The 7,969-nt window shown below is 39.7% G+C and overlaps 1 pseudogene; it reads right to left on the bottom strand.

Annotated features, from left to right (window-relative positions):
• Nucleotides 1-3,077: 3,077 nt before the first annotated feature.
• On the bottom strand, nucleotides 3,078-6,548 carry LOC111822109 (interferon-inducible GTPase 1-like; annotated as a pseudogene).
• Between the last annotated feature and the right edge of the window lie 1,421 nt (nucleotides 6,549-7,969).

Genomic DNA, 7,969 nt, shown 5'->3' with positions numbered 1-7,969 from the left:
ATATGTCTTAGTCATCTAGTGCTGCTCTAACAGAAATACCACAAGTGGATGGCTTTAACAAAGAGAAATTTATTCTATCACAGTCTAGTAGGCTACAAGTCCGAATTCAGGGCGTCGGCTCCAGGGGAAGGATTTCTCTCTCTGTCTGCTCTGGAGGAAGGTCCTTGCCATCAATCTTTTCTTGGTCTTGGAGCATCTCAGTGCAGGAACCTCAGGTCCAAAGGACACACTCTGCTGCTGGCACTGCTTTCTTGGTGGTATGAAGTCCCCCTGCCTCTCTGCTCACTGCTCTCTCTTACATCTCAAAAGAGATTGGCTTAAGACACTATCTAATCTTGTAGATCTCATCAATATAGCTGCCACTAATCCATCTCATTACGTCATAGTGATCGGATATACAACACATAGGGGAATCACATCAGGTGACAAAATGGTAGACAGTCATGCAATACTGGGAATCATGACCTAGCCAAGTTGACAGATATTTTGGGGGGACACAATTCAATCCATGACAATATAATCTTCTGGGAGTCCCTGGGTGGTGCAAACAGTTAAGGTTCTCAGCTGATAACTGAAGGGTTGGATGTTCGAGTCCACCAGAGGTGACTTGGAAGAAAGACCTGGCGATCTATTCCTGAAAAATTAGCCACTGAAAACTCTACGGAACCCAGAACTAAAACCATTCCCAAAGCCAACTCTTCAGACAAAGATTAGACTGGACTATAAAACATAAAATGATACTTGTACAGAGTGTGCTTCTTAGTTCAAGTAGATACACAAGACTAAATGGGCAGCTCCTGTCTGGAGACGAGTCAAGAAGGCAGAAAGGGATAGGAGCTGGTTGAATGGACACGGGAAACCCAGGGTGGAAAGGAGCAGTGTGCTGTCACATTATAGGGATAGCAACTAGGGTCCATAACAATGTGTGTATAAATTTTTGTGTGAGAAACTAGCTTGAGCTGTAAACTTTTACTTAAAGCACAATAGAAAATAAATAAATAAAAAAGAGAAAACCCTATGGAGCACAGTCCTACTCTGACACACGTGGAGTTGCCATGAGTCAGAGTCACCTCAACAGCAACTGGTTTATAATGCTCTAATCCAACATTACGGACAGGATATATGGTTGCTTTCGTACGTATAGGGTTGCTGAGTCAGAGTTGACTGGATAGCAACTGGTACAGGATATCTAATTGCAGCTGAATAACAAAAAGGGATAGAAAAGCTAAAGAAAGAAAAGAAAAAAAAATCAACAGGATTTCCTACAGATTCTGCCTGTTCTGTTATCATTTCCCAATAATGGATGATCATAGAGTTCTCCTTTTTAATGTGATTTCCAACCCAGAGTCTGCATGATTCAAACTTCTGAAATTTATAGGAAACATTCTATAGATCCACTTTGCTTTATTAAGAGTTTTTGCTCCATGAACAGTAGAAGGTTGAAGAGTTATTTTCCATTGGTTACACGGATGATAATATTATACACCTACTCCTCACTGACTCTCTTGTTATCTGACATTTCCCATTTACGACAGTAAGAAAAAATCTACTATCAGACTATTATGTGCATTAATGATGTACATCTGGCAGTAATGAATGCCGAGGTGTGAGGCAAGACTAATGCTGGCTGTGATGGTTAACGCTATGTGTCAACTTGGCTGGGCCATGATTCTTAGTGGTTTGGCTGTTATGTAACGATGTAGTCATCCTCCATTTTGTAAACTGATGTGATCATTCTCCATTTTCCTATAACGCCCTGGTCTTTGGAACCTAACCTTGTCGATAAGTGAGAAGTGGGGATACATAGTATATGAAACAGGAGAGGGAAATTAAGTGTAGGAAAATAAAAAGAAAAACCCAGGACTATTCAAGACTCACTGAGAACCCAGAGGAAATACATATCAAAAAATGGCATTATGATGTAGCATTTGGGCCTGAGAAGCCCAAATAGTACATGATAAGAACCAGATTCCAGACAACAGGTCTTTGTCCAAAGACAAAGCATTTTACAAATACTCTTTATGAGTTGTATTGGAGAATAAGAGCTGATCCACAGGGTTGTAGCGACGGTATCGAGTACCCAGGGACAATCTCTATGTTGCTCTCCCTCTCCAACTTCAAGATGAATAGACATTGATAGTGGTCACACATCAGCAGAAACACCTTACCCCCTCTTGTCCCGCTGTCTCAGTCAGGTGCCTTTCATAGTTGTTGTGCATAGGAATGTCATTCTGCAACTCATCTGGCAGCCCCTTGGACTTGTGCCCAGGAGGCAAGTGCTCCCTTCTTTCCTCACCTCTGTCTATGCCTCTGCTGATCCACAGGGTACAGGGAGTTGAAAGATGACTATGGATTTCGTCTGTTTTTCCACTAATGTTTTTTATCTGTATTAGGATCCAATCCAGACTACCAAACTGCATTTAGTTATCATGTCTCTTTCATCTCATCTGATGTGTAACAGTTACTGTGTCTTTTTTTTTCCCTGTGAATTTGACAATTTCAGAGAGTACTGGCCATGTATTTTGTAGAATTTTTGGTTTGTTTTCTCATGATCAGAAGAATTCATGAATTTTGAGGAAGAATACCACAAAAGTGGCGTGCACTTTCCGTCACATCATATTAGGGGGCACATGATATCAATATTGCCTATTACTGCTTATTTTAACCTTGTTCACTGGTGAGTAAAATTAATATTTTTCCCTTTCTACACTGTATTGGTTAGAAGCTAGTTACTATGTTCAGCCCTCAGTCAAGCAAATGGGAACTACAGTTCACCTCCCAGCATAGAATTACAAATTTTTTTTCTTTATTAGCCCGTGAAAGAATCTGACTCAGTAGAATTCTTAGGAGTTGATTAGTCATTTTATCAAAAGAAAATAATCAGATGTGGCAGTTTATTCAAAGCGGATGAATAGTATTTATCTGTGGTCTGCCCATGGCTCAGCTAACAGGGACATGCAATCATTAAGGACGAATTGAAGGCTTGGCTCATCAACACGCTCAGTACGTTGTTTAGGGATCTACTTGCATTATTTTTTCTTCTTGAATTGAGAATTCAACTTTCAGATGGTTTTATTCTAATGAGAAATCAGCTTCTTTTCTGAAAATGTCTTTTGAAGCAGAGTTTTAACATTATTGGCCACCGTGTCAAGGAAGTGAAGTTGCAAATAGAAGTTTTTTCTAAAATAAAGAGCTGTAGCTTGGAGACTTCCATTAGCTGAGCAGAACTTCTCCAAACATTTCAAAAGCGTTTCCCCTATTGATTCATCTCTCTTTTTTTCCAAAAATATTGGAGATTCAGTGATTGCCTGGAGTTGCTCCACAGGCCTTGCAAATCCTCAGCCAAATTTTGCAGAGAAATACCATCCACCACAAAGAGGACTCGATATTCCTTTAAACTTGCCCCCAGCTTCTTTACATCATAATCATTGGTGATGCCCACCATAGGCAAAGTGGCCAATGTTCCAGCCTTCAAGGCATCCAGCCAGATCGTCTGCCTCAGAGAATTCCTCTTTCTTTCAATGGCTTCCTCAGTAACATTGGGCAGGGAGAGTGTTAAAATATGGCACTTTTATGACTCAAGAAGAAGAACAAAGTGGGAGGCCTCAGACTACCTGATTTTAGAACCTATTATACCACCACGGTAGTCAAAAAAGCCTGGTACTGGTACAACAACAGATACATAGACCAATGGAACAGAGTTGAGAATCTGGACATAAAGTCATCCATCTATGAGCAGCTGATATTTGACAAAGACCCAAAGTCCATTAATTGGGGAAAAGACAGTCTCTTTAACAAATGGTGCTGGCATAACTGGATATCCACCTGCAAAAAACTGAAACAATACCCATACCTCACACCATGCACAAAAACTAACTCAAAATGGATCAAAGACTTAAACATAAAATCGAAAATGATGAAGATCATGGAAGAAAAAATAGGGACAACACTAGGAGCCCTAATACATGGAATAAACACCATACAAACCATAAGTAACAATGCACAAGCACCAGAAGAGAGACTAGATAAATGGGAGCTCCTAAAAATCAAACCCCTATGCTCATCAAAAGACTTCACCAAAAGAGTCAAAAGACAACCTACAGACTGGGAAAAAAAATTTGGCTATGACAAATCCAATTGGCATCTAATCTCTAAAATCTACAAGATTAGGCAAAACCTCAACAACAAAAAGACAAATAACCCAATTAAAAAATGGGCAAAGGATATGAACAGGTAGTTTACCAAAGAAGATATTCAGGTGGCTAACAGACACATGAAGAAATGCTCACGATCATTAGCCACTAGAGAAATGCAGATCAAAACTACAATGAGATATCATCTCACCCCAGCAAGGCTAGCATTAATCCAAAAAACACAAAATAATAACTACTGGAGAGGTTGTGGAGAGACTGGAACACTTATACATTGTTGGTGGGAATGTAAAATGGTACAACCACTTTGGAAATCGATTTGGCGCTTCCTTAAAAAGTTAGAAATAGAAGTATCATACCATCCAGCTATCCTGCTCCTTGGAATACATCCTAGAGAAATAAGAGCTGTCACATGAATAGATATATGCATACCCATGTTCATTGCAGCCCTGTTCACAATAGCAAAAAGATGGAAACAACCCAGGTGCCCATCAAAGGAAGAATAGATAAACAAATTATGGTATATCCACACAATGGAATACTACGCAACGATAAAGAACAATGATGAAGCCGTGAAGCATCTTATAACATGGAGGAAGCTGGAGGTCATTATGCTGAGTGAATTTAGTCAGTCACAGAAAGACAAATATTGTATAAGACCACTATCATAAGAATTCAAGAAAAGGTTGAAACACAGAAGAAAACATTCTTTGATGGCTACGAGGGTAGGGAGGGAGGGTGAGAGTTATTTACTAATTAAATAGTAGATAAGAATTATCTTAGGTGAAGGGAAGGACAGCACACACTACAGGGGAAGTCAGCACAACTGGACTAAACCAAAGCTAAGAAGTTTCCTGAATACAGTCAAACACTTTGAGGGACAAAATAGCAGGGGTAGGGGTCTGGGCACCATGCTTTCAGGGGACATCTAGGTCAATTGGCATAACAAAGTTTATTAAGAAAATGTTCTGCATCCTACTTTGGTGAGTGGCGGCTGGGGTCTTAAAAGCTTGCAAGCGGCCATCTAAGATGCATCAATTGGTCCCAACCACATGGAGTAAAGGAGAATGAAGAACACCAAAGACAGAAGGAAAGTATTAGCCCAAGAGACAGAAAGGGCCACATAAACCAGAGACTTCATCAGTCCAAGACCAGAAGAACTAGATGGTGCCTGGCTACCACCAATGACCACCCTGACAGAGAACACAACAGAGAGTCTCTGATGGAGCAGGAGAAAGGTGGGGTGCAGAACTCAAATTCTAGTAAGAAGACCAGACTTAATGGTCTGACTGAGACTGGAGGAACCCTGAAAAGCATGGCCCCCGGATTCTCTATCAGCCCAGAACTAAATCAATTTCTGAGGCCAACTCTTCAAACAGGGATTGGACTGGACTGTGGGACATAAAGTGATACTTGTGAGGATTCTCAGCTCAAGTAGATACAAGAGACTCAACAGGCAGCTTCTGTCCAGAGGTGAGAAGGTAAGGCATAGAGGATTTGGAGCTGGTTGAATAGACATGGGGAATCAGCGGTGGAAAGGAGGAGTGTGCTGTCACAGTATGGGGAGAGCGATTAGAGTCACATAACAATGTATGTATAAATTTTTGTATGGGAAAAAAAATACGGCGCTTTTGAGCAGAGAGATCTTTTAATAGGATATCTGTCAGGATTGGGAAATCATACTTAGAAACATACATCATTGCTGGAAACCAAGAAGATTTGTGGTTCGTCCATCTTAATCTGCCTAAAACAGAGCAGGCAATCGTTTCAGATCTGCTGTAGGAATGTTTCTCTTTCAAAGTGCTTTGGTTTACTTTTCTATTCATTCTGTAAATCGATGTTCACCTTGGTTCTAATGAAGTAGAAATTTGTCTTCATATATTTGACTGCCTTGGCAGGTTGTGTATCATTTTCCCCGAAGCATGTAGTAGAAATGATAATAAAGAAGTCGTATTCACCAAAATTTTACTTTCTGCAGATAATCCTGTGGCTGGAAATTAGTGGTCCCAATACCAGGCAAGTTCCAAAATGTCACATTGGGAAACCATGGGGGTTTGTATGGAGTTGTCTTCATGGTCATCTCTGCCACAGTGGTGTGGGCTGCATGGTCTTCTTCATACTCAACTTCTCTCAGGGCATTGATGAAGCTGGACTTTCCTGCATCAGACTCCCCTGTCACAGCAATATTCAGTGGGGCACTATCCATTTCTTTTACTGCATCACCAATTACAGTACTCACACCATCAATGTAACATTTTTCCAAGTCTGACTTGATCAAATTGATGCTTTCCTCAGAGAAGGTGTTTCCATCTTGAAACTCTTAAAATATACATTCATACTGGAGACCAAATTTTGGCGTTCTTCATTGTTAGAGGTAGAAGAGAAAATATCACCCATGGTGAATAAAGGATCTAAAAGAAGGAAGGAAGAGGAAAGTTGAAAGAAATTACTACACCGGAAGAAGGTCTTTGGGATTTTCTCTTACCAAAAATACCATATTTTTATACTATTTCCCTTACTCATGTCCTAACACAGGTTAGTTTTTATTTTATTTAAGCTCTTTGTTATAGAAATTTTAAACTTGTACAAAAATGAGAAAGAGTGACATAATAAACCCTGTGTGTCCATTAGCCAGTTTCAACAATCATCGAGTCATGGCCAATCCTTACTCATAACCTTTTCCCTCTAAAGCAAAACCAAGTTACGCCATCATCCTATCCATAAATACATCAGTTTAGGTCTCTAAAAAATAAGGAATTTTAATTAATGTAACTTCAATACTATTATCACACTTAAAAGTTAGTAATAATTCCTCACTGTCATCAATACGTAATCAGTGTTTAAATTTGCCCAACTAGTCCGAAGGACTAATGGACCACAACTATCACTGCCTCCACCAGACTGAGTCCAGTATAACTAGATGGTGCCTGGCTGCCATCGCTAACTGCTCTGACAGGGATCACAACAGAGGGTCTCGGACAGAGCTGGAGAAAAATGCAGAACAAAATTCTAACTCACAATAAAAGACCAGACTTACCGGCCTGACAGAGCCTGGAGAAACTCTGAGAGTATGGCCCCTGGACACTCTTTTAGCTCAGTTAATGAAGTCACCCCCGAGGTTCACCCTTCAGCCAAAGGTTAGATGGGCCCATGAAACAAAATGAGACTAAAGGGACACACCAGCCCTGAGGCAAGGATGACAAGGCAGGAGGAGACAGGAAAGCTGGTAATAGGGAACCCAAGGTTGAGAACGGACAGTGTTGACATGTGGTGGGGTTGTTAACCAATGTCATAAAAAAAATGTGTACTAACTTTTTAATGAGAAACTATTTATTCTGTAAACATTCATCTAAAATACAATAAAAAACATTAAAGAAAAAAGATTTGCCCAACTGCAAGTAATTATTTATTTATTACAGTTTTACTTTAAGATGCCAACAAAGTCCACCCACTGTATTTGGTTGATATGTTTCTTAGGTGGCATTAATTTGCTTTACATATGCACTTTTCTTGACTTTGGAACTCATGTTCACTAGTCATTTTCTTTCAGGAATATTATTCACTTTCAATAACACAAAGCTTTTTCGTTCTTCAAATTCCAGTTTTGACCCATTTACTCACTTCAATCTTTCTACATATTCCAGCCCTTATTTAGCAGCCCTATTGTCTTTTTGTTTTCAAGCTTTATTTTTTTTTAGTTGTTAGCTTGATATATATTTTTTCCAACCTTTGACTTTTAATAAATTCACATGTTTGTTTCTAAGGTGTGTCTCTTGTAGACAGCATATTGATGGATCCTGTTTTCTTATCCATTCTGT

This window comes from Trichechus manatus, unplaced genomic scaffold, assembly GCF_000243295.1.
Source record: "Trichechus manatus latirostris isolate Lorelei unplaced genomic scaffold, TriManLat1.0 scaffold00130, whole genome shotgun sequence".
Classification (NCBI taxonomy): Eukaryota; Metazoa; Chordata; class Mammalia; order Sirenia; family Trichechidae; genus Trichechus; species Trichechus manatus.
This window is presented reverse-complemented; position numbering and strand designations above follow the sequence as displayed.